The sequence below is a fragment of the Acanthopagrus latus genome, chromosome 6 (assembly GCF_904848185.1).
Source record: "Acanthopagrus latus isolate v.2019 chromosome 6, fAcaLat1.1, whole genome shotgun sequence".
NCBI lineage: Eukaryota > Metazoa > Chordata > Actinopteri > Spariformes > Sparidae > Acanthopagrus > Acanthopagrus latus.
The window spans coordinates 33,053,873-33,081,845 of record NC_051044.1 but is presented as its reverse complement, the minus strand read 5'-3'; the positions used below and the strand labels follow the sequence as shown (position 1 = coordinate 33,081,845).

At 40.6% G+C, this 27,973-nt stretch overlaps 1 protein-coding gene and 1 long non-coding RNA gene across 3 annotated transcripts in view; both read right to left on the bottom strand.

Moving 5' to 3' along the window:
- Positions 1-18,299, bottom strand: part of nfasca (neurofascin homolog (chicken) a) — a 148,446-nt gene extending 130,147 nt beyond the window's left edge. For both annotated transcript variants that reach the window (XM_037100917.1, XM_037100918.1), the window contains exon 1: positions 18,109-18,299. The gene's annotated coding sequence lies outside the window, so the exon portion shown is untranslated. The remainder of the gene's footprint in view (positions 1-18,108) is intronic.
- An 8,280-nt stretch (positions 18,300-26,579) lies between these two features.
- On the bottom strand, positions 26,580-27,638 carry LOC119021659. The gene is made up of 3 exons (XR_005075713.1): positions 27,588-27,638; positions 27,442-27,514; positions 26,580-26,994 (listed from the first exon to the last, which is right to left on the bottom strand). It is a non-coding gene; the product is annotated as an uncharacterized LOC119021659 (long non-coding RNA).
- Positions 27,639-27,973: the final 335 nt, after the last annotated feature.

Genomic DNA, 27,973 nt, shown 5'->3' with positions numbered 1-27,973 from the left:
TGCACATCTCTTGCATGTATTGTGAGTGCACTGTATGCGTACTGTAGCGTATCTAGCCACACATAGGAAGCTACAGTAGCACAGGACTGCAGGCTACTGTGGATGTGGTGTTAATGTATGCCATAAGGCTTTCATTGAATGTAGACACTGACAGTTTGTTAGAAACATTCATGGCTCAAGACTACATGTTTAATGGAGATTTAAGTTTAGAATGAGCCTTATTTTATGAGACCCTTGCTGCATCAAGCCCCTTATCTGAGGTCCTTTTGCTGATATATGACTGTCAGTCTTTCTCTAATTTAGTCATATTAAGGCAAAACTGCTGACAGTTCAATGAAATTATAAGGAAGAGAACAAAGTTGCATGTTCCTCTTAGGAGAATGAAGTCTTATGCTAAGAGTTTGAATATCTGTGGCTTGTGATTTAGTGAAAAAAATCCGATGAAGTATAGCAGCAAATGCATGACAGTCACTCTGCTCCAGACTATGGTTGTTATAATTGGAGGAAAAAAAGGAGAACTATCAGCATTGTCTCATAAACGTGTGTGCATGTGCGCATGACCTCCAGGCCCTGGTTGGATTAATCACAGGGATCATTTAACTAATAATGATGGAGTGTCTCTCTTTAGGAAAAGCACTTTTATAGAAGATAACACACACATGCACACACATCTACTCCATGCTAACACGTGGCTTAATAATGGTAAAGCAGAAAGCCTCTGACCTTATCCCATCACATCCATTAACACTGCCTGCTAATGGACTGTGTGTGTGTGTGTGTGTGTGTGTGTGTGTGTGTGTGTGTGTGTGTGTGTGTGTCTGTTGGGGGATTAATTTAATTTCCATTTTTTCCATTACAATCACTTGTTTTTTCCAAAACTTCCACATTAAGATTAAATGAAGTTAGTTACCAAACTCTCTCTTCCAGCACCCTCTATGCCGTCTGACCTACGATTTTCACTATTGTAATGCACTGCATTCTGGCTTTAGTTATGGAGCTGTAGGTCAAGCTTTTAGCCTACACCACTTTTTAAGATTCAGCTGTACTGCATGTTAAGAAAAATACCAAAAGCAATCATGAATGAACCATGAAAGTTTATACCTAAGTAGTGTTTATATCAAACTCTGATACATCTTCTTCCTCTGTGCCGTGGAATTACATTGTTGTGCAAAGACTATTAAAACACATCACTGAGCTAAACTATTACACTGAGTGGCATGTTCCTTCACTACCATGGACACAATCACACTGTTATTAATATCTTTATTTATCTAACCCTGTTGACAGCAGGACAGTCTGTGTAGGATTGAGTCTACATAGGTACATATGTGTACATATACATATAGGTACATATAGGTTTTGAATATATGCGACATACATAAAATTGGCCAGTTTCATATATCATATGTACATATAGGTACACATATGCATATAGGTACATATGTGTACTTGTACATTTATGTACATATACATATGTACCTATGTATGTACCTGTTTGCCTACATACGCACAAATATATGTACTTATATGTTCGCTTGAATATGTACCTATATATGCACCTATATATGTACCTATATGTGATGTACAAGTTTCTTTACATGTAATTGTATGTAAATGATTAAAAATGATAAATTAAAGATTTTAAAATTATTCAAATCCATGGCTGCATAGCCTACACAAACAAATAAAAACCCAAAATGTAGAACTTTACATAATCTATTCACATTAAAACAATCAAATAAAACAAGAACAAAAATAATAAATAAAAAGTCAAAAAATGAATGGAAAAAACAAAAAAAATATGTTTCTCTCTCTGCTCTTCTAAAGTTGATGAGCTTGGCATTAATGGATGCGCCAATCTGCCCTCACATGGCTGCTGGGTTAGTGCATTAGTTATAATATAAATTGTTGTTTGCTAAATTTGTGCATAAGTTTTTGAGGCGTCCCTCACACAACTTCCCCTGTTCCTCACCAACCAAACTTGCTGCTTGCAGACACTTTCATGACAAAAGCCTGTTTTTACCATTTCTTCCTGCACCAGACACAAAGCAAACATGACGGCAATGTTCGCGAAAAAGCATCAGTCAGTTTAGATGCACAGAACGGGACCGAACCGCTGGCAAAATCCCGGTCCAGCTCACGCCACTGCAGGTATAAATCCACTCATTTCTTAAAGTATGTCATGGAAGTGAGCTCTGCAGTGATTGGCTCTGGTGCGCACGTGGCTATGGTGTGCAGTGATTGGTTCTGGTGCGCACGTGGCTATGGTGTGCAGTGATTGGTTCTGGTGCACACATGACTATGCTACATTTAGCAATGCTAGCGGAATTGGAAAAGCATTTATGAAATAATTTATTAATCATTGAAGTATCAGTGTAGTCCAAACAAATGCGATGTTGCACACCCTTGAACCACACAGCAGCCATGTTGAGAATCTCAGGATATCTGACCCACACATACACACACAGACAGAGAGAGATACCTCATATCAGGTGGCAGGCTCTTAACAGTGTTATTGATCCAGCAATGGTTTAACCTTGATCAATAGCGCTGTGACAGCTAGTCAGAGAGCAGTGGGAAACCCCTGCAGGGTTACTGCAGTGAGCAGGAAGGCTGTCCTTGGTTAACAGGTTTAGATTGGTTCAGCATCATAAAGAAGAAAGGCTTTTGTTGCGGACTATCCACACCTGCCTGCCAGACGCAATTCATCAACTAAAGGATGACACTCCCTGCAGTGACAGATGGCATATATGGTGGGAACAAGCCTTTAGGCATTCAGCTTTAGTTACACTCACACAGGTTGGACACCTTTGTTCAACAGATAAGACCGTGTCCAACATACACTGTCTTTTTCAGGTTCATTTCGATTGATATATTATATATATCGTTTTATATTCCCAGGTGATATAAACTATTTTATTCTTCTTCAGTGTGTGTCACAATTGTGAGACAGAAAGGTAGAGATTAAAAAAAAAAACACACAGCCTGTACCTCTAACACAGCTCCTATAAACAACCATGCAAGTTTTTAGTTCTGTGACAGACAGAACCAGTGAATTTACCAGCTTCTGTCAACAACTACACTACACCATCTATTACTAGTCAGATAACACTCAGGAAAAAATCAGAACAACAAATTAAAATAAAAAAGCTTAGTATTCATTACACCTCATGAAACAGAAGTAGCTTGAACTACTTCTGTGAGACAGTTAGAAGTCTGTCTATATTGTGCTCAGTGCATTTCATGATTCATCTTCTCTTAATGATGATCAAAAATTAAACACTTAAATCTGTGTAATAAAGAAGAAAAATGCAATATAACAACATTTTAGACCAATATTATTACCATATTTGTGTACAAAAAATTGGAGAAACAGGTAATTATAGACAAGACCCAAACTCTATAATAAAACTTGCTAAATACATCCATTGAGGACTAACTACAACCATTAGACTACTGGAGGTCATTTAGTTAGTTTTGATGCTTTCTACATTGACATTTTTACATGTATTCTATTTAGGTGGGGCTGCCCCTACAATCTTACACTGTGGAAAACCCTGTAATATCAAGACAAGCATTCAAGTAGAAAAAAGAACATTTACAGTGTATGTGGGCTACATGGTCTGTAAATGGTGTGCATGGTATGTAATAGTACTCTCTTAATTAGTGTGGCAGCACACAGTGACTAAAGAGAACACAAACTGATTGATTAGCGCAAAGTGGAGCAAAAACTGAAGGTGATAAAGTGAGGTGAATGAACTGAGTTAATTATTAACCATACAAGCTTTAGTGGGGCTCATCTCCTCTGCACAACGTCAGCATCTGCTTCCTCTTTATAGCCACAAGCAGACACACAAACGCATATATACGCACACACAAACACATCCTCATCATGTCATGGTAACACCTGGCCTGTTTCCCTGTGGTACCGCTCAGCCTCCCAACTGCTCCCTGCACCTCTTTTCATGGATGACACATTGTAATAATGCCATACCTGTCCAGTTACCATCATAAGACATGTGTCAAGTCCCTTACTTCATTTGAACGCTCTTTGCTCCTTAATCCTCTAATAGCCTAATTTCTGCTCTGGAGGGTGAGGCGGCTACCTGAAGGCGATATCGGTGAGGACCTCTTGGAAGTCTACTGAGTGAGTGGATGCTGCAGCTGATTGGACCAATCTGCAACTAAATCACTGCACTGTTATACACTGGAGCATACAGACAAATCACGGCATGATTGTAACAGATGTATGTATTTTCAGATTTGCTGTCACCTGAAGTACAGTTACACAAATACTGGATGCAGCTTGTTATCACTTGCTGATGTGTCCTTTTTGGAATATTCAATACAGAAATACAATTAGAAAGAGGGCCTCCTTCTTTTGTTACCTAAAAACTGAGCTGTAAACACATTAGTATATTCCTGAGATCAGGGAATGCAGTCATTCAAACAGAACTTGATGAAAAAGTCTTGAATTTTTTGACCATTGGTTTTGAAGTGAAAACCATGGTGAATTTTATTCCCTACAAACAGGACAAATGAGCCACAAAGCTCCTGTTTAGCATTCATGTGGAGTTATGTGGAAAATTATCAGACAAGGGTTTCTCCTAGTTTTTGTCCTTATCATAGCTGAAAAGGCCATGCGTCACTTCTGCCCTTGATGCATATGCATGGCCTAATGTTGAGTAGGACACACACACACACAGAAAGAGAGAGAGAGAGAGAGAGAGAGAGAGAGAGAGAGAGAGAGAGAGAGAGAAAGTAAGAGAGGCAATACTGAGACAGAATCACTCTTGATTAATGTTAAATGGGGCCTGCATAAACAGCATTTATTACAGTGACACAACACATAAACCTAACCATTATACTCCTACTGTGCAAATATCTATTCCACCTCTGGATGAAGCAATAGTAACACAGAGGGTATGAAGAGAGAAAGCAAAGGGAAGGAAAGGGATGAATATGTTAGCTCTGCAGCGCTGTCTTCAGTGCAGCAGCACTTCAAAGGACCACTTTAAAGGCCACCATGTTTCCACTGTATGCACATGGCAGATGCAAAACTAAAGACCAAATGATGAGTAGACATAGCATTCTAGACAAAATAGCAATACAAAGACAGAAAGTGCATTAAAGCATTAAAACAAGGAGAGAAATTAGAGTGAGACAAACAAAGCTTTACTTGTCCTTATGACATCTGTCTGAATAGCAGTTTCTACCAAATCAGACGCTTTGTCTCAGAGGATCACATCTGCAGACTGTATTTTAATCTTAACCATGGAGCAGCGAAATTTGGAAAGAAGCCCATGGCAAAGCTGTTAAAATATCGTCAGTGTGTGCATCGACTGAGCAGAGTTATGACCTTTGTCTTCCATCAGGCTTTCTTTCTACTCCTGTCTCTGTCTCCTCCAGCAATACACTGATAGATGGGGCCAACACTGGGTGTTGAAAAAAGACATTGACTAGTCGGTGCGCTGGTATCATGCAGTCTGACTTATTTTGGTAATAATTTCAGAACTGATCATCTTCAACTGGCTAAATCACACCAATTAATGTTTTGTTTTTTTGTTTTGTTTTTTTCGCATCCATTTTTGGAGACAGTGTAAAGACTACACAGGCAACATTAGCACTGATGATATCGTCTCAGTGAAAGCTCACCAAAACCTATAACTTATACATTGTAGAGCTGCTATGGTATATTAGCAGCTGACAGAATTTATCAACTGTCCTTCCACATAAGTGCAGTTGTCAATATGAGCAGATTTATCTTTTGTACAACCTTTTCTGAGCAGAGATGCCGATCATGTTGGTGTTGGTGACATGTGTTGAGTGAGAAGATGGAGTTCACTGAGCAGTTCCACACCATTCATATTTTTTCAGACATAAGGCCCCATGGGGTTCACCAGAAGGGGTTTGACTTTGGTAAAATAACAATCACAATGGAAACCTTCCCAGATAAATTATCTGATCCATTTCATCAATACATATGTTACACAGCAAATGTGTTACTCTACCCACAAGACTGGATCTGGCATTTAAAGCAGTTTAAACATTTGTTATCAATGGAGATTTCACAGCCCCTCTTAAAAAATTTTTTTTTGGTTTTTTGGTTGTTTTTTTTGGGGGGGGGGGGGGCGGTTTGTTGTTTTTTTTTAGTAGGAAGCATCAGTGCTACCAGTGGGAAAGATTTGCGTGGACCAGTCTGTGCTGCTTTTGGTGTCTGAAAAGTCAGAAACCTAGTAGATCTATTGCTTACAATGGACTTCTTGCATCAGTTCTTTATCAAGGGTTGGATTAAAGAGTTAAAGACTTGGCAAAGTATAAGAACAAGTAGAAGCATCTTGCAAGTTCAGAAGTGACACCACACCACTGTATTGTAGCCTTTAAAATCAGGAAAAGTAAAACACTTATGTTAGATCACAATATCCAGAATCTAAGACGAAATATACAGGACATTCATACCACAATAAAAATATATCAATATATTGCCCTTCACCAGCACCTGGACACTCTTTCAGTCTGATTTCTAAATCACTGAGCTCTTAAAAAAAAGAGCTTTAAATGGTTGTAGTATTTCCTTCGAAAAATCCATGTCTGCTCTCTATGAAGATGGTGGTTGATACATTGATTACAATGTTAGAATTCTGATTTCATCTTTGAAATCCTCTGGTATGTGAGGGATTGTGTTTCAATATCCGTTTTAAGCAGCATTAATCCAACAATATCAGCACTGGAATCCAATCGGTCAGGGGTTTCAGTGGAGACTGAGGCCTGAAGCAGTACCAGACTCCAGGATGCTTCCTTCCCCTCCTCCCCCATCCCTTTCTCTGTTCTCTCCATCCTCTATTTATCCTTTCCACCTGGGAGCCTGCCAGACAGCGCTGAACCATCGCCCTTCACTACAGACACTCACAATCTCTTTCTATTTTCATTCCTCCATTTTAGTGTGTAGATCTGTCTTGCTTTCCCTTTCTTATTACTGTTTTTCCCATCTATCTTCTTTTTCTCTCTGTTTCTCTGTTACTCTTCTCATCCCTCCCTGCCCTCTGAGGAAACAGCAGCTTCTGTGAGGTGTTTAAAAATAGAAGCTGCTGAAGGGTGAAAAGTGATGGACAGTTGAAGGCAGGGCTCAGGTAACCTGAGAGACAGTTCAGACAGGGGGAGGGGAGAAAAGGTTTTCCACTGAAGGACGGTTGCAGGGTGGGATGATGTGGCACATGCAGCAGGGACCAGCCATAGCCACAGAGATAAAGACTCATCTGTCTGACTGTCAAGAAAATGTGGGATGGCGTTTTGAAATGTCAGAAAATGTAAAGCTTAAAGGTCCCATATCATAAAAAAACATGTTTTCTCTGGTCTCTACATATATAAGCTGGTCCTCCCTGAGCCTGCCAACTCCCAGAATGAGGAAAACAAGCGATTCCTGCATGGTCTCTGCAGCCCACCCACTGGTACCACAGCGCTCCTACAGGCTGTAACGAAAGGAGTCATTATCATAGGCCGGCCTCCTCTGCATGGTGATAGGAGATATCTGAGAGGGGGGCGTTCATCCCCGAGGTGAAGTTCGGTGTGTCCAGCAGTGAGACAGCAGTGTTTCACAATGTCGTCGCTCAAAGCTAGACATGCAAATAACTCTGTTGTTGGTTGTGCCTATATTTTGTCCCAGCTACAGAACAACAGAAGAGACAGTGGTTGCGTTCCATATTTTAAGACAATGTGCCGGCTGCGGTTCGTGTTAGCTTGTGTGTGTGTGCTAATCGCTTCACATCGGACTGCTTCAGTAGCGACAGTAGTACAAAGCTGGCTTTGCCTCGACACTGACCCTCGTAAAAGGATCAGTCCCAACCATACCGGACCCAGCAACTGCACCCAAGCCACCGAAAAGTGTTGCCGCGGTTTAATAGTATTTATAGTTGCCTACGAGTATGGTGAAGTCTGCTGGAAATCGGCAAACTGGTTAGTTCCGCTTTGGTCTGCTATGCAATGGAGTTTGAAGCAAGTTCAATGGTAATAATATTACGATGGAGCTTGGTTGTCACAGTAAAAAGAGGCAGAGACGATGCGAACAGTGTGCAAGAGTTTGGAGACTGAGCTGGAGACAAACATAGCTTCATGGTGATGAATGTAACAACACTTGAACAATGAACAAACTAACATTATACAGACAAACTAACCATTCTGAAACGTCCTGCTGCAGCCACAGAGTCTGTATTTCTTCACGAGCCTCTCCTTCTGGGTCCGATTCTGGGTCAAACTGGTATGGTTAAATGAAAAAAATCTCTGTGAGCCATAGTGATACATATATACATCCACCGTAAACATTAGTGCATGCTACTGCTAACACATGGGGCATCCTCTCCCTGAGAGTGATGTAGCAGGAAGGGCTCTCCAAGTAGGTGTTAGCATTTAGCATTTAAAGGTGCAGGCACAGAACCAGACTGCTCTGAATAGAGCTCTGTAGAGCAACTTTTAGACAGCTGAAATTCAGGACCACGGATGGGTTTGGGGCAATGCATATCGAATATAGAGCTGTTAGACCTCTGACAGCTGTGTGAAATTGATGAAAAACAGTATAATATGGGACCTTTAAATTAAGAATTTATATCGTCTTCTATTGTCTTATGTACACTTTAAAACATGCCCAGATACATGCACTATGCATAAAGTATGTTATATATCAAATAGATTTCCATAGCTACCACAAACTAACATGCCAAATCAAGAAGGAATCAGTAAATATGGTAGTCTTATAAGCGCTGGGATTGACAAAAAGAAGTCATCAGTTTCATCAGTTCAGACTATGATGCCAGGTAAAGAATTAAAACATACCCAGGGGGACAATTCCTCGGAATCCAATGCCAGGTGAGCAACACGTACACACACACGCACGCGTGCGCGCGCGCGCGCACACACACACACACACACACACACACATACCTAGACAGACACACCATGCCAGGTGATCTCAGTGATGCCAGCAGGATTTCCTAATACTGAATTAATTCACCCATCATCAGGCACCGCTCTATTTTACCCACAATCCACCTGGCCTGGCTGTGTCCCATCTGCACTGGCTGCTCCATTTAGCTGAATGGGAGCCAGGAGAGGGGATCACTGGGAAAGCAGCCATACGGCCTACTGAGGCTGCTGCTGCTGCTGCTGTGCACTCCATATTATGTCCTCTGCTTTCCGTGCTTGGATTAATAAAGGCTGACATTTATTTGTTGTACCTGTATACCTTATACAGCGTGAGCAGTGCATTTGCATCTCTTTATGTCTTGCTTTTCGTTTTGGCCACACTGTTGGCATGAGTAGCGCTTCTCGTGTGTGTCAAGTGAGACTGCAGCAGTGCTTCATCTTGAGATTTGGAGTCAGACCTATTTTGACAACAACATATGCACAGGTCTCAGTAAAAAAAATACCTGATTATGACCTGTAGACAGTCATACTGACATCATTCCAGTGTTTCACTTGCACTTTTAATGTCTGTATCTGTAGAATATGTCACACACATGAAGAGAATACATATAACAGATGAAGAGCAGTTTCCTGTGCACTCTCTTTTTCTTGCTCCCCCTCTTTCTTGCTCTTCCATCGGGTGTAAAGTAAAATCACATCATCATATTTATTGATAATTATCAAAGGCAAACTCCATGTAAACACATAGGGCAAGCAGGAGCTGCACTGCAGCAGCAATACTGCCTGAGTGGACAAACAAAAGAGAGTGAGCAGTAGAAGCTTAGCAATGCACCTGCCACACACTGAACAAGCAGCCACTGTAGACAAAGGGAAAAAGTTCAAGAAGCTGGAACCAGTGAAGTTTGATATTTTTGCTTGATAAACGACTGAAAAAATTAATCGATTATCAAAATAGTTGGCAATCTTTTTTTAATTGACTAATCTATTGATCAACTAAATGTTGCCACTCTAGTATACTCATAGCAGTGTGTAGCTGCAGACAAAAGATTTGGGATGGGCTTAAACACAAAGGCTCATGGTTAATTGTGTTGTTAGCTCTTTGATGTTTTATCTTATCTTGTGCATAAATGGAGATTATTTTTAAGATATCTGAATGCAGGACGACGTGGAACTCTGTTTGCTTGTTCTGTATGTACTTCACTATCACCCCACAGAAAACATACTTTCCAGTCATAAGGCATGTGCAAACATTTTCCAGTTGTTTTTAAAACACTTGGGAATGCATTGTAAAATAAGAGTGTGTATTTGTGTCTTTGTAGGTACATGCAGGAAACATGTATTGTGGTACAACACTGGCATCTGCTGACAAAAAGCTTAACTGCAGCACTGTTTAATTAAACAGCTTTCAGCAGGAGGGTTTAGGGTTTCACACAGAGAAGCTTTGGGGAAATAACTACAGGATTATGGCTACTTAGACATTTCACGTCCACACTAAATCTTTCTTTTTCTGTGTTCATAATCAAAGGGCACTAAACTTAGCTGATGTAAAATGATTTAACAGCCTGTGGGTCGGTCAATTCTTCTTGATCATTTTGTCATTTTGTCAGAACATCTTTCCTCTTTTTCTGTGGTTTCAGATTTGGTTCAGTGATGTTAGACAAGTAAACATATTCATCCATTTCTGAATGCTTCTAGGTGGCATTATTAATAACTTATCTCTGATTAGTAAAGCACAGTTATATTCAGTTTGTTTTCAGTTGCAAGGTGGGATGATGTGGCGCATGCAGCAGGGACCAGCCATAGCCACAGAGATACAGATTCACCTGTCTGACTGTCAAGAAAATCTGGGATGGAGTTTTGAAATGACAGAAAAGGTCAAGCTTAAATTATGCAGACAGTTATTCCGTTTGAACAGCATTTAATCAATGTGGAGATACTATCCAAATCAAAATAGACACAGAAATAAAATCAATTTACATGCTGTCGGGAATTAGTAAGTATAAAGGAGGGGAGAAGCCGTTTTGCTTGCTCTGTACTTCTTAATAAAATGTCACATTGTTTGCTAGTTAGCTAAAGAGTAAGCTTAACTGTGATTACATCATGCTGGTTTCCAGCTGTTTCAGGAGTCTTGTTAACTGCTGGTGAAAACTCAACATTTCCTGACTTTGTTGCTACATAATAAATGCATTTGAAAGCCAATTACTTTACAACGCCACGTAAAGGCTGTGCCAAGTCGAGGGTTCCTCCAGATGCAGCCCACAAATGTGGCCATCTTTCCTCTCTTTTTGGACGATGCACCGCTACTATCCTTCGTGGCCTCACGTATCCCAAGGTTCTTTGAACGCCCAAAAAAGAAGAAAGAAAGATAGAAATTGGCGAAATCGCCTGGTGTAGATCGTCACTTTCGTGGGCCTGGGCAGCAGAAACGTAACATAAGGGTGAAACATCTGGTGATGCAACCAAGAAATGCTCCAAAGGCTAGACCGACCCATTTAACAACAGCTGATGCAATTAACAAGGTCTCTCCAAAGGACTCGCCTTCAAAAGCCGTAAAGGCCGGGTCCTTCAAAGGATGCAGACCCTGAATTGAGACACAGCACTTGAAGCAGGTAGCCCTGTTATCATGGAGACTACTCCCAGCTGCACTGGACTGATGTGCCAAGTCAAGCCAAGCTAGTACATGTGGAATTGTCAGTTATGCGGATTCGCTGTCCACACGAGAATGCAAGGGCAGTGTTTTCGGAAATTCCACCCTTAGACCCAGTTTCAGGCGCTGCGTGAACCCCGAGATGTCTCATAACACCAACAACAACAGCGGACTACGTGCTTGTGTTCATGTTTCTTGCAACTTACTCGCTTTGTAGTTGAGTATGGGTCACAGCAGCAGTTTGACCTCATAATCGGTCCACACAAACGATTCTGGTTTCCTTGCGGTAGCCATTTTCGTCTTCTTCTTGTTGTGTTCGGTTTCTCCATCTACTGTTTGTCTGTATACGGCGCGCAAGCTTCATGCACATGAATTTCAAGCGCCACCTATAGTCCTGGAATATGAACTACAGCGTTTTGAGACGTTTTCAGTGGATCCGTTTGGATGCAAATATTCTTGAAACAATGCCGAGGAAGACAGAGGAAAAAAAGTTGTTTTGGTATGTGTGGACTAGGCCTAAGTGTCTGGCTATCAGAGATCTAGCAGGCCCGACATGTTTGTGAGTGGATGTCCATGCCTCAAACTGCTGACACCAGACACCATGGGGTGGATCTCTTAGTACAGGAACATATAAATGTTTTGTGCATGTTAAAGCTGTTCACAAGTGAGGGAAGGATGGAGCGTAAGATTGACAGGCGGACCAGTCGGTCGGTCTCTCCCGGTGAAGAGAGAGCTGAGCCGAAAGGCAAAGGCGAAGTAGAGCCGCTGCTCCTCCACATCAAGAGGAGCCAGCTGAGGTGGCTCGGGCATCTGTATCGTATGGCACCTGGATGCCTTCCTCTGGAGGTGTTCCTGGCATGCCCCACCAGGAGGAGACCCCGAGGAAGACTCAAGACACGCTGGAGTGACTATGGGAGAGGGAAGTCCCCCCGATTAAGTGGAAGAATATGGATGGATGGCATTTTAAGGCCCCCGCACACTGGCCAGACGTCCAACTTCCTTATCCAACCACTCTCCGACCACTCTGTTGCCTCTTGTCTGACCCGTTTGGCAGAAAAGTTGCATTGAAACACACCGCTTCGACATGCTGCCTGCTGCACAGTAGCATGTACATTCTGCGCTTGTGCAAGATGCAATTAGCGGGTGGCACTCATGTTGTGAGATGTAAATAAGAGGTTTATCCACGCAACTCTCTTTACTTTCGATCAAAATGAATCTTAATTATTTCAGATAAAAACAGCTACATGCTAAACATGCAGCGATGCATTACCAATCGAACACAATTAATTCGTCCTGAACGGACATAACAACTAGTCTTGTGCCAGGGAATGACGGAACGGATAGAAACGCATAGAAAACCAATGCGCACACAGTATTCCGACCCTCCCACACATCGCACTGATTCGTTAGCACACCGCCAATCAGATGTCCGACAGCCCTCCTCCTCAGACTTCGCATGCTGAGTCTGAGCAGATAACGTCCAGACGGCTCTGAAAGCTTCCAACGTAGCTAAACACACCAAACATATTTGTTCCCGACCTCGTCCGAGTCTCTCCAAACGCTTCAGACGTGTGTTCCTGCCTTTAAAGCACGTCATGTTCGTCCTTCGTACCCATGGACCATGAAACCACTGCTGACAGATGGCACAAGAGAGATAGGCAAACTGTAGCCCACCAAACAAACCTAGGCTCTGTGTCACGGTAACGTGGAAGATGTTGTGATTGCCCTAACATCTTTAATTCATAGTGGAAAAACATATTCCATTCAGAAGGAGGGCATGCTCTGATAGATCTAGATCTGGCAGCACCCAGGGCACTGTGGCCCATATTCAGTATGCCAATACAAGACAGGGCGGGAATTCATCTCATTCCACTTTTAACATACTACATTTACAATGTATCTGCAACTGTGTATGCTCATTATCTTACATACGGGGTGGTCGTCCTCTTTTTTAATCTTCTTGTCCCAGAGTCTTTACAGACATTTTTTGTTTGTGGAATAAGCAATGGAAATGAGTGTGTAAACCACCATGTTGTCTTTATCAGAAAGGAGGGATTGATTTGTTACTTGTGTTCATATTCAGGGACTTGATCCTCTTAAGGACATAGTCCTCTGAGGATGGCATCTTCAGAGGACCTGAAGGCCAAGCTGATTATAATCTATATTTTAAAGAGGAAAAACCTCAGAAACTAGTACATTTGGGCACTTGTTGTCGACATTTTTATATTTATCACAAGGAAGTTGCAAATACTGATAGTGGTGGGTTCACAATGAATTTGAGAGATAAAGTAAAGTGGTCCAAAAGTAGGCTGCCCGTCTGTTGGTGTTTGATTCATGTCCTTCAGAATGTGGCCATTTCTTTTCACCCTATAGACCAAATAACAGTTTACTATATCCTGTACAGTAACTTCATTAACGGAGACCTAATTAACCTGTTAATGAAAATGATATATTGAGTTTAACCAAAACCAGCAGTTGGTCTGAGATGTCACTACTTTGAAGATATCAAAGATGCTAGCAAAGCAACAGGACATGAAAAAACCCCGACAGAAACGTCAGACCAACATGTTTAATTATTCATCTTTACACACCGCAGTCACGATAAAAGTTATAACAGAAATAAACAAATCAACTTTAAGTTTATTACCAGGAAGTGACTGTTTGTTCTGTCCATATAATAGAGAAGTCACACACCGAGGTCTACAGTGAGCTGCTGACTTCACCAATTTACTCTGGCCATGTCAGCAAGCATGCTAACATTATGGCCATACTCTGATGAAGACCACAAGGCTGAGACATTTGTATGTGTGTTGACATGGCCAGAATGGATTGCTGAAATTGAGATTAGTCAACTTTGTTTGAGGCCTGTGTGTTTGCTAACCTCTAACATTTGGGTATTCAAGGTTGGATTTAAGTAACATTGATGAATATAAATTACTGTGTAAAATGATGACAAAGACAAAGATCAGAACATTACAGTATATCATATGCCATTACAGGAATGTGAGGCCAGTCATGGAATGACAGAGTTCTAGAGAGCGCAGAAAAGGTATCCGACTGGTGACTGCCCACCTGAGAAACCACACACCAGAACCAAGAAACATCCAGATGGATCAACCCCGTTAGAATGAGAATGTTGAGGAAGGAGGGGCACTTGGGCACAGCAGGTGACACATACCTTCCAGGGGAAATTCAAAATAAAGATGTATCTTAAAAGTTATGATGATTTCAGTGTTTTCACTTTGCACTGATCACATTAGATAATTGATAAGTGAATCAATATATAGATCTGGATCGTTAAAGACCTAGTAAGGCACAATTACTGGTGACTCAAATCTGTATTAGACATTAGGAATTACTCCATGTGTAACAGGTCATGAAAACTCACAATTAATCTCTTATCTCATCAACCAATTCAATCCAAGTACTAAACAAGTTTGATAAAAAAAAAAAATTATATTAAATTAAAAAAAAGATGTCCCACAGTTAATTGTGATACAATTTAAATGGGGAAACTGTAAAACCACAAATGTTGTTGAAATAAAAAAAATACATATATTTCATATCAATGTTAACTTTGTACAGCATGAGTGGTGGAAATTAAATTTAGAAAGTAAAGTCATTCTTTTGTCGCACAGTATTTGTACTTTCCAATTTATGTTGTACTTCACCAAAATATTCAAGTTCTACTTTACACACTTTAACGTCGCTCATTTCAGAGGGAATAGTAATCTAAAAGCACACACTTAACATGCTGTACGTTGACCTATTAGTCCATGCTTATTTCCACAGAAAACAAGATGGTAGTCAAAATGTTGGACTCAGAGAATATGAATATACTAGTGTGTAAATCTAGTGCTGTGAAACTGTGAGGTTCGGACTTCCATGTGAAAAAACATTTTGATTGAAATCAGCGCAAAAATCAGGTGTGTGTTAAATGTTCAAAGACACATTTGTTAAGGTTAGGCTTAGCATTAGCTTTGACAATATCTATATAGGTCACAACTTTGGTAGCAACATTGGTATATAAAACAACTAAAGCTAGTATTACTGTAAGGTTTGACTACAATATATTTGGCTGAGGTTAGTTAAAAATACAGATAGAGTTTTATCACTGTTCAAAACCATTTTGATTAGCAATAATGTTACGTTACTCACAAAAAGAAAACTTGAAATGAGGTTTGTGATGACGTTATAGCTACATATGATAGTGTTTGTAGCTTATCGAGGCCAGGCTATAACATTCTAGCGGCTTGATGTGAAGAACACAAACTCAAACATACAGATGCAGTAGTGGTCAAACTACTTTGTCACAAAAGCATTCATAGTGTTTGGTTCAGTATTGAATTTATTATAGGTCTTCTGAAAATATGACCAAATCTGCAGGATCAAAATACAAAATACCCAAAGTAGCAAAGTCAACCTATAGCAATGTTTTTATATTGCAGCTGTTGATACTAGGAATGCATTTACTCTCAAAATCATGGGTTCATCCATGTTGCACTTCAAATGCCCTCTGCTGAGAAAATGAGAGTAGAATGAGAAGTGACTTTTCTCATTTTGCTGAGTGTTACACACTCGTTATTCAGCTGGGACACAACCAAACAGTAAACATTCTTACATACATATCGTCCTCTTTCGATGGCGCAGTACATGCATTAGGCTCTCATTACAATTCAATAAGAAAACCCTTCTGTGCAGTCACAAAGTAACAGCAAAACACATACAGTAGAGGCCTGATATACTGAGAACACTATCAGAGTATCAAAGCTATATTACGTATGAAGTATAGCAGGTCATGGAAACTCACTATAGACAAGTTCTTATCTCATCAACCCGTTCAAGGCCAAGCACAAAATTCACTATGGTGACAAAATATGTCCCACAATTCATTAAGATCTAATTTACAATAGGAAATGTGCATAAAATAAACAATATCACATCTACTCCTTCATATGTACATTTTTAGTTTGTATAGCAGCACCAGCGGGGGAAGTAAATTTACTCCAGTACTGTAAAATATGTGTACTTAAGTAACTTATACATTACCTTGTTCTTCAATGCTACTTTACTCATCTCCTTCACAAAATCTTCCATATTAATCTTTACTCCATCTGCAGACTGTGAATATATGATCATATGATGAGCATATACATTATGATACATATAACAGACTGAACTACCCAGCAGAATATAGAGTAGCTAAAATTAGCTTAAACTAGCAAGACCATAAAAGGGCCTCTTATATTAATGAATAATAATTCAACACTCTGAGTAATCATTCTTCATGATTAATATTCTTGATACTTTAAGTATATTTGGCTGATTAAACTTCTGTACTTCAACTTGAGTAATTGTGAATAAATGGCCATTCCTTGTAATGGAGTAGTTATGTAGTGAGACATTTGAACTTCTGAAAAACTTGAATTTGTCACTTAAAATCGTTCATTATTTATAATCCCAAACAACAAAGACAAGTCTGAACTTTAGTTGTAAAAGTGAACAGTTTGCAGGATCCAAAAAATCCAAAGGATGGTACAGTACACACACCACTGATCGAAACACAATTGAAAGTGAGTAACTACCCGATTTCAGACATCAATGCAAATGCTAGGTTAGAAGACACACTATGACATAACATCCTTTATGTCACTGTGAGCTCACTGTTGATGCTAACACACTGAATGACTGTGAATATTACCAGTCTATTTTAAGTGATTCAATGATGGAACCAAACTGGCTCCTGCGTGCAGACAGGCTGTTTGGGACTATTATAGGAATGATGTAGGAATAATTATGAAACTGTATAAGGTGTTAATATACCATAAAGTCAAGGTCACTATGTAATGCACTACAGTAGCACACGCATGTCACCGTAATAATACCACAGGAATAGTGTCCAGTGTGTGTTGTTTTGAGATGGGTGTTGTCCACTTTGTGACAGGACATAATGAACTATAAACGCTCGGCTTTCTTGTTGGCAGTCTCCTCCCTCACATTCAGAAGTGCTCTCATCCAGCGCTGAGAGACAGACCTGACTCACCCTGTGTGCAGCCCAGGCTGCAGCCCTGGGGCCTAACCAAACAAGTCCAACTTGACAGCCCTTTAAATGTCCTGTTCGCTCGTCCTCCGCAATGACACTTCGCCTCACACATCATACACTGATGAGCCTCTGCAGATGCAGGCGTCGCGGCCGGGGCCCGGTAATTTCCCCGGACTTTCGTACCTTTATGTGCGATTTGCGCAGAGCAGCAAAAATCCCACGAAACCGCAGCATCATCCAGAAGATGCGCAGAGAGAGGCGGGGGCCCGTGTGCCCCAGGTTCCCGGAAAATACTGCAGTGAGACGGGGCCATGCTGTCCCGAGCCTCCTGCACGGCACCAGAGCAGCAGCAGTCCTTACTGCTGACATTTTCACAGCCTCGGTTATCATCATCATCACCCCGGTCCAGCCTCGATAGAACCGGGACATCACCCGATGCGTCAAGGCTATGGGAGCTCCGACTACAGAGCACCACAGTAGAAAGTAAAAAGTGTCCGCTTACCTGCTCCGCTGCGCCGCTCCTCTCCCTGCTGCTGCACCGGGCACCGTCAGCTCCGCAGCGGCATCAGAAAAACAATCCACCTCCTCCTCCGTGCGATCGGTGTTACCGGAGCTCTGACTCCGTGTTTCCTGCCAATGCGGTGCAGCTCTCTCTCTCTCTGTCTCTCTCTGTCTCTCTCTCTCGCCCCCCCCAGCTGTTCTCGGTCGGTCACGGGTGTGACGCCGTCCACACACTGCATGGCGTTGGCAGGCAGGTTGTGGTGATGAGGGTAAAAACGTAGAGGTCTGTGGTCAGAATCATTTTGGAATCACTTTGGTCACAAAGCCAACGTGATAGGTTGATCTTATTTCCTGTAGACCTAATATGATAATATTGACCTTTAACATTCCATGGGAAATGTATGGTTTTAATACAATTGGGAATATCTCACATAAAAACTCACTCTACAAACCCATATCAGCACCGTGATATGCTATTTCATTCCATCTACAGTAGGAATAAGTTTACATCCCTCTGTCCACTTGAAAAGGTTATGATAAGTCTGTAATGTTAGCATTAGCAGACTCTAGCATGAATAGCAGCTGCTATCCGATTGGATGTGGTTACAAAAGCAACTTAGTTTCATGGTGGTACAAAATTAAAGATAAAAAAAAAGGTCCATTATAACTTTTCAGGACACACTGTTCTCTACCATGTCATATTTTTTGCCAGAATCTGTCTAATGTTATTCTACCATTAGCTACATGTTTCTTGTTTGCCAGTAACAGATAGCTTAAAGGGGCACTACTGTGTGTAATTTTTCAGACAAAATTCAAACTCAAAATATTTACAAAAGTAATGTGTTTTTTAAGTGACTGAAAACAAGCAGAAAAATAAGGGCCCCAGAACACTGATTAAAGTTAGGAAGGTGGCAGGATCCGCCAAATATAAACAAAGTGAAAAAGTTTTTGTTTATCTAGTGTGTTTAGGCAGAAAAAGATCTTTCTTGTCAGATGCTAATCACAGCCCATATGACTGACTCTGCCAAGTTTAAACATATGAGAGTACATAGCAAAAAGTAATTTAAAGCCAAAATATTTTTAGCAGTGTAGTGTAAATCGATTCTCAAGTACTGACTACAATGACAATACTGACAATAAAGACCAAAGTCATGTAAACTCAAAAATGTCCTCACTAAATTGGCGAATAGTGAGCCTCCTGATGTTTCAGGGTTGCATACATCACGTCATTCATATGGTTTAATACAAATCATTTTGGGATTAATCCTTCTGAAAGCCTGCCCATAAACATTTTGTTGAAAACACTACAAATGTTTTGTGGGGCAGCCATGTAAATTAACTGAGTTGTAATTGAGGAAGAATTACTTTAACATCAGAATATAAGTATTTATTTCATGCTGTGTCAGTACTGCAGCATACTGATTATCTTTTCATCAACTCTGTGGCAGCAGCTCAGAATACATCTTAAACAAAAAGAATAAGTTCATCCAAAAAAGGAAAATGAATTGGGAAAATTTTATTATCGACTCACTCCAAGAACCTCCAGCTACTTCAATTGTATAGGAGAAGGCTGCAGTGCTGTTTTGTTGTGAAGCTCAGAAACATTTTGTGGATACAAAACTTCACCTGTCTTTCCATCAATGCTGGGGTAGGGAGATAATGACAGAATTCCCATTTTTGGGTAAACTTTCCCTTTAAGAAGTTCCACGCATGGAAATGTGTCCAACATAAGCAAACTCAGCAAAAACTACTATTACTTTACCACCCAGCAGGGCAACCACCACAAATGAAGAGCACAACTATTGTATGTGTGATTGTGCACAGCCCAGTATTTCCAGGAATGTTGATACATGCAGACTGAAATATAGTTGATGATTTCTGTCTACTGCCAACATTAAGTGATAACAAAGGAAGAAATGTGCTTTTGTGAGTAAAAGTAAAGGATTGGAATACTTCAGTGATTTCACATAGGTAATCTCAATTTGCGCTTTGAGATGACAGATGTTCAGTGGAAAACCGCCATTAATAAACAGGCATGTGGAGTTTGAAATGTAGGAATTTACAGACAGGCAAGGCCTAAATGAAGTCTGTTAATATGTATTATGGGAAATGTAGAAGACAGCTTTTGGAGCTTGAAATATACTGTGACCTACAAGTTTATTAGTTTTTTTGTGTCCTTGTAAGTTTTTTCACAGTTTTCTGATCACTCCCATTTGGTTCCCATCTGTAGCAGTGTGTTCAGTGGATGCAATACTGACGCAAGGTTTGGTAGGAACTTGTGGTAATACCACAAGTTCCACTTCCACTTTGTCTTGTGGTTTATGTAAACCAAATCTGTCAATGACGTGGCCGCAATATGATACCTCACTCTTGAAAAACTTGCATGTTTCTCTCTTCGCCCGTAGGCCATAGTCACTGAGTCTTTGGTGCTAAGGTTTTGGAGATGATCTTCATCATTCTTTCCTGTGACTAAGATATCATCAAGATAACACTGCGTACTTGGTATATCCTTAAGTACTTGCTCCATTGTTCTTTGCCAGATGGCAGGAGCTGATGCAATGCCAAATACAAGCCTTTTATACTGGTACAGTCCCTTATGGGTATTGATGCTTGGAAACTTCCTGACTCCTCCACTTCCACCTTTCACCTTCCACCTGAAGACAGGCCTTCGAAAACTTCTCCCCTCCAGCTAGTGATGAGAAGATGTCTTCGATTTGTGGCAGGAGATATGGTACGGTACACAGCACTGGATTTATGCTCACTTTGAAATCGCCACACATGTGAACACCTCCACTTTTCCCTTTTTTAATCACTGTAACAATGGGTGTGGCCCAGTCACTCCAATCAACCTTGGAGAGAATGTTAGATGCATCCAGGTTTTGAAGTTCTGCATCAAATTTCGGACGCAGTGCATATGGCACTGGACATGCCTTGTGAAATCTCGGTGTTGCATTGTCATCCAATTCAGTCTTTGCTCTTATGTGTTTCAGCTTGAGATCTGTTTCAATAAAGATTGCTCTATCATTCAATCCACCTTGCCTCCACAGAATTCTTTTATCAAAATACTACAAGCCGACACCTTTGATGAAGACAGCCCAGAAACTACATTGGAAAACAGTCTTTTGATTATGGACAAAGCTGAAACTGTGTCCAGCTCCATTTTCAACTTTACTCCAGACACTTCTGTTGTTATCCATATTATCTTTCTATCTGCTTCTGTGATGCTGTGCAGTTCTAAGCATGACAGGTCATCTTCATCAGTATCTGCATTATCTGATTTTTCATATTCATTCACTCTGTGCATATGTTTGGCTCTATGCCTGAAACTTCTGGTTTCGTCAGGTTTTTCTGTTTGGCACTCTTTCTATGTGGGCTTGTTTGTGGCAATTTCTGCAGGTCTTTTCCTTGAACCAACAGTCATTTGCATCATGAGAGGATTTTCCATTGTCTGTAGAGTTATTTATGGACATTTTATGCATTTCATTTTCAGTGCTTTTCTTTTGTAATTCTGATGCATCCTTAGCTGCTATTTCAATTGAGATTGCAATAGCCAGTGCTTTTTCCAAGTCCAAGTCCTTTTCTGATAGTACCCTCTTCTGTGTGCTCGAGCAGTGCATGCCACATACCAGTCTGTCCCTTAATGCATCAGAAAGTCTGTCTTTGAAATCAAAATTTTCTGAAAGTTTGCACAGTTCAGTAATGTAGTCAGAAATGCTTTCATGCTTCATTTGATGTCTTAATTTAAATCTCTCCGCTATCACTAGGGGTTTGGGCTTTAGATGGTTTTGCAAAGTCTTCTGAATCTTGTCGAATTTCATGCTGGACTGTTTGGCTGGGCTGACTAGGTTGCGTAGGAGATTGTACGTTTTAGCTCCCATTAGACTGAGGAGAACGGAGACTTCTTCTCTTGCTCCACATCATTGGCACCACAATACAATTCCACTCTCTCAGTGTATGCTTCCCAGTCTTCGTTAGCACTGTCAAACTTGTCTACTTTTCTGACGAAAGCCATCTTCAGTCTGATGTTTACCGTTTATCGCTTATGTGTAGTTTACTGTGAGCCATGCACTCATGCATCCTTCATTAGCCTTGCTACTCCTCTAGTGCTGTTGCTTGTTTTCACTGTCCTTCCCTCCGGTTGACTTCTTTTTCCATGCACTTTTAAGCTCTGTTTGCTTGGTGGGTTTGTCTGTGCAACAACATATTAATGAAATAACCAAGCTTACTCTGAGTTCAAACATGGAAACATCACTTGTTTACTTTCGGTTTTGCACACACGTGTTCATGTGTATGGTGAACAACCAATAGGAGAACAGTGCATAGGGGAGTGCTTCCACACAAAGAAATAGATCATTATTAAACACAACAGCTGCCAACATAGCAGACACTCTCCCTGGCTCTGGTTGTGTTAATCTGGGTAGTGGTGGATTGTTGCAAAGTAAATTAGTTTTAAGTCCTGTAAGGACTTAATGTAGCACCCCGTTGCCACAAACCACTGGGTCCAATGCCCTTTAAGGCAGATATAGACAGACAGCATAGAATTGGAAATATAATTCATTTATTCAACAGAAGACAACTCACAGCAAAACGAGACAGGTTGGTTCCCATTTTCAGTTACCGGCTGGTACTGAACACACGGGAATAATACAAAATAAATAATACAACAAAAATAACTTTAACCAAGGCAGTGGCTCACTAGCTACTATACAGCAGATCGCAGTCAGACTTCCCCTCCCCACCTTGGGGACTCATGCTACACATCATCTTCAGCAGACAATCTGTCCCCACAACCTGCCACACGAAGGCAAGACACCTCTCCGACACTGGGACCTCCTAAGAACAGACTGACTTGAATTGAATCTTATGACGCACACCCAGGATGCCACAAGGTGTCTTAACACAGCAATATGAGGGGCCATACAAGACATAATTCATTCTGGCCCTCTCACACACACATTCTCCTCTCACATACATATATTCTCCTTTAACACACATACATTCTCCTTTCACATACTTATATTTTCACTCTCGCGCACACATACATTCTCCTTACACATACATATATTTCAGTGGTGGCTGGTGACTGAAAAAATTGGTGTCATGTTATTTTATACAAGTCAACTACTTATCCCTAGTTTCTTATATTCAATGAAGATTATGCAATAAAACAATGACTTACAAGACTTCTTTAAAAAACATTTTATTAAATGGCAAAAGGCTGTTGATATCAGGACGTCAGGACCATGAGATGTACGGTAGGCTAATATACAAGACAAAAAAAAAAAAAAAAATCAATTTATACCCCTTCTGAGATTCAATCCCCAGTCACCTGTGTGGCAGACAACTGCTCTACCCACTGTGATACTGCTGCAGTCAGTGTACATCTCTCCTGACAGCTCAGGACCTCACACTCATCACTCATCACAGTCGCCCAAACAACTGTGCTGCTGCTCTGTGTCGTGCCGCTAACGTCATGTCCTCCAGCAGGACAAGCGAAACGAAAACTATGAATTATCTTTCTGACTGCTTCTCTCTGATTTCTCCGAACAGTTTTTTTTCTTTCAGAAATGTGCTTATATTTCCTTTGAAACCGATTCCAATATCACTGAAAACTCCATATTTCTTGTCCAAGCATGGCTGGCAGTGAAAGCTGTAAAATACATAGAAGTGTTTTTTGTTTACGGTTGTATCAATGTGAGAATGAAATTTGGGAACTGTTATTGGACCTACCTGCTGTCAATCTTGTATTCTGGTTGCTGATTGGTAAGGCAGGACATCCTCCCTTAGTGTGTCATTTTACGTGTCATAGATCAGCATGAAAAAATCCTAAATGCATTGAGTGAATGGAAGGAGATCCCTCCCACGGAGGACAGAAGCCCTCCATCCTCCTCTAGCCCTCCACCTTCCTGCTCTCTGCTCCTCTCACAGACTGCTCTGTCTCCTCTGTCTCCTCCGTCTGCAGCTCAAGCTGTTGAACCGTTTTGAGTGGATTTTCTTCCAAAGAAGAATTTTTTCTTTTATGATATAATATATATGTAATATTTCATAAATTATACTGAGATTTGGTAATGATTTATTTCAACCAGTTACTCTTTCTTAAAAAAAAAAAAATGGACGAGCCTCCTCTGATATATTTTCACTCTCGCACACACCTAAATTCTCCTTGCACACACATGTATTTTCACTCTCGCACACATACATTCTCCTTGCACATACATATATGTGTGTTTGTGGTTTGTTTTGTATTGAAGTCATGAAGTCATGATGGAGGGAGGACAGTTGCTTCCTTTGGGACATATTTTGGCTAGTATACAATTGCCGAGGGACAGTTTAGTTGAAGTCAGCAGCTCATTTGAATGTGCGAATACGATGTTTATCACAACTTTGGCGACTCTTGCTGCGTTCATTCCAGCTCCGTTGACTGGAGTAGTATCTACTGGTGGCAGATGACACGATGACAGACAGAAAGCCTGCTGTTTTGATAAGGTTTTGCCTGTGATACTATTTTAATATATAATAAATCTATATTTAAATATTCATCTTGGTGAAATTACTTCAGTTTATCAGTGTTTTTTCAATATTTTGAGGACGTTTTAAAAATCCCAGTGCATACCAATAACTGTGATCATTTTGGTCACTATTACCATGGTATGAAATGTTCATACTAGGGCCTGGACTCAATTAAAAAAATCAATCTAATTAATTAGAGGCTTTGTAATGAATTAATCAAAATTAATCGCATTTTTAATCGCATGACAGTGAGAAGCAATTTTTTTCATATGGGTTTTAGTATACCATTGAATAATGACTGAATAAGCTTAAACAACAAAACATTGTTTCTTTTTTTTTCAAGGTGGCACTTAACTAAGACCAACAGACTAGGGATGCAAATTATTGATTAATTCATTAATCGTTAGTTGATGGACCTTATCGATCAATTAACAATTACCTGATAAGATGCGATTTTCCTGAGAACCTAAATTTAAGGGGAAAATTTCAGCTTAACATTACTTATACAGGACTCTACACTAGTTTGTTAGTTTATTTTTAGAGCACAGCACATTGAAAAATGTTTAAGTAACACGTTATTTGGTAAATGGTCTTTCCTGCCACTACACTATGATGATTACTGTATTTAACTACTTAAATCACAGTAGCATAAACTGATTTGTTGAACTCAGCCTGATGTAAACATTAATTAACACACATTCTTATTTTACATTCTTATATTTTCTTATAAAATATATTTCACACATATATTTCTTATTAAAATATATGTGTGTGAAAAGAGAATGTATATGTGTGAAAGGAGAATGTATGTGCATGAGAGTGAAAATATATGTATGTGAAAGGAAAATGTATGTGCGTGAAAGGACAATGTGTGTGTGAAAGGAAAATATATGTGTGTGAAAGGAGAATGTATGTGTAAGTGGAGAATGTATATGTGTGAAAGGAGAATATATGTGTACGCAAGAGTGAAAATATAAGTATGTGAAAGGAGAATGTATGTGTGTATGAGAGAAAATATATATATGTGAAAGGAGAATGTGTGTGTGTGAGCAGGCCAGAATGAATTATGTCTTGTACGGCCCCTCATACAGCGAGACTCACTTTCTCCCTTTCTGGAGCACACACCAGTCCCCCCGTGTCCTCCCATCTCAGCAGACAAAGTAGCAACATGAAAAGTCCAGCCACACAAAGAAAAGATCAACTTCCTGAGAAGCAAAGGTTTGTGTTTTAATAATAATAATAATAATAATAATAAGCTGAGCTCCCTGTAACTAGTACTTTACTCCACCCAGTCTACACATCCTGCCTCTCATCAGCTCATCAACCTACAGCACTTCTACCCTGGCTTTCCAACCACGCACTGCCAGATTTTTGTTTAACCTCCTTGTGCGTTTCTTGTGCTAAATTGTTGTTTCCTTGTGCGTCAGGATTGTAACCCTCCCATCAGCCCACCTGCCAACCTGCCATTCCCTGCCTACCGTGCTGCAACACCGACCCCACGTTAACCAGCCTCATCTGCCTGCCTTTGGTCCTAACCTTACAATAAACACATTAACTGCTCCAAACCTGCTGTGTCCTGCACTTGGGTCTCCATTCAAGCTCCCCTTAACACTCAAGGACACTGCACATAACGACAACAGTACAACAAAAAACAGGGGACAGTTTAGTGCAAATGTCGGATTTGTTTGGACTACAATGATACCGTTAATAAATGATTTCAGAAATGTTTTACAAATTCCGTTAGCATTGTCAACCATAGCCACCATAGCCACATGCACACTAGAACTAATTGTAGCACCCACAACAAGTTAGCTTGAGGCTAGGACTAATAACAACAATGCAGCATCAAACCCACCACCAGAAGACCAGGCTATAAGCTGGGAGGGAGTAAACGAGAGACTGAGGTTTGCTTTTAGGAAAATGTATTGACACCCACAATAAACCAAACAACAACAGGTAAAGTGCTAAATGTGTACTGTGGAAAATTTGTGAATACTAATTTCAGATGGCCAGTCCAAATGACTCTTGTAGCTACCTGTTCAATCATATGGAGTCAATGACAATTCAGACATGACAAAAAAACCCAAATGGTCTGCTCACTGAACACAGTTCACAACCCGGCTGCCCACCCACAGTTCATGAAGAACCCGTGTCTGGGTTAAAATTGAGTCCAGGGGGATGCATGGGTGAGAGAGTGTGTGGGGCAGAATGTGTGTGTGTGTGGAGGGCAAGGGGCAGCGAGTGAGGTGAAAGTTCATTGTGGGCTACAGGGAGCCCCCTACTGGCCTGGCAGAAGGGGGAGGGTAATCAGTTGCGGTCTTGTCCAGCTGTAGGCTATAGGCCTGCTCCTTAGCTTGCCATCAATCCAGAACCTGGCCTGGAGAACAGGACCATAGTTCCATAAGTCACACTATACATCCATATATACTAATCCAGTGTGCACATAATTCAACCAAAGCACTATAACTAGCACTAAAGTACTTTTCTTCAAATATTCAAGATTCAGCAATATAAAAATAAATAACATCTTTTGTTAATCATAAACAACATTTACAATATCATTTAGCAGTCATGATTCAATATCATCAATACAAATCCAAATGTCATGATTCAAAAGCTTAAATAAATACATCCATTACGTTGTGCCAAGATTCAAAATACATTCATTTCCATTGCAGCAATGTGCTTTTGCACAATTCATTCATTGCAGAACCATCAGCTTTAATTTTTGGAGAAACCAGGCATGTTTAGCAACCAAGTGCTAACCACGTCTATTGAAATGAATGGTGTTGGCTAGGCTAATGCTACAAACAACTGAACTCACCAGTCTCCGTGCAAGTTAGACACTTGCACATTGCAGATTTCAGCATGGCAAATCTCGGCTAGGCAAGAGGCTCCTATAAGCAGATTGCTTAACAGTAGGCCATCATAACAATGAGATAGCAGTGGAAAAATATAGTTTTATCCAACCTGTAGCTCGTCTCTCCCGCAGCTTCCTCACCACTCTTACCGAGACTGAACACCAGGCTCTATACTTGAACGTGGTTGGTCGTGCCACCCCACGTGACCCTGTGACGTCACAGAACAGCGTCACCATGATTGGCCCAGATGGACCACGCGAGAACCAGCCTAACCCCGAAAGATTTCAAACTGACTGACAGAGAGAGGAAGAGCCTAGGTTACATAATCACTGCACACCATAGACACGTGCACACCAGAGCCAATCGCTGCAGACCCCCACAACACACCTTGAGAAACAAGCGGATTTATACCCGCAGCAGCACGAGCTGTACCGGGATTTTGCCAGCGGTTCAGTCCCGTTCTGTGCATCTAAACTGACTGTTGTGGATTAATGA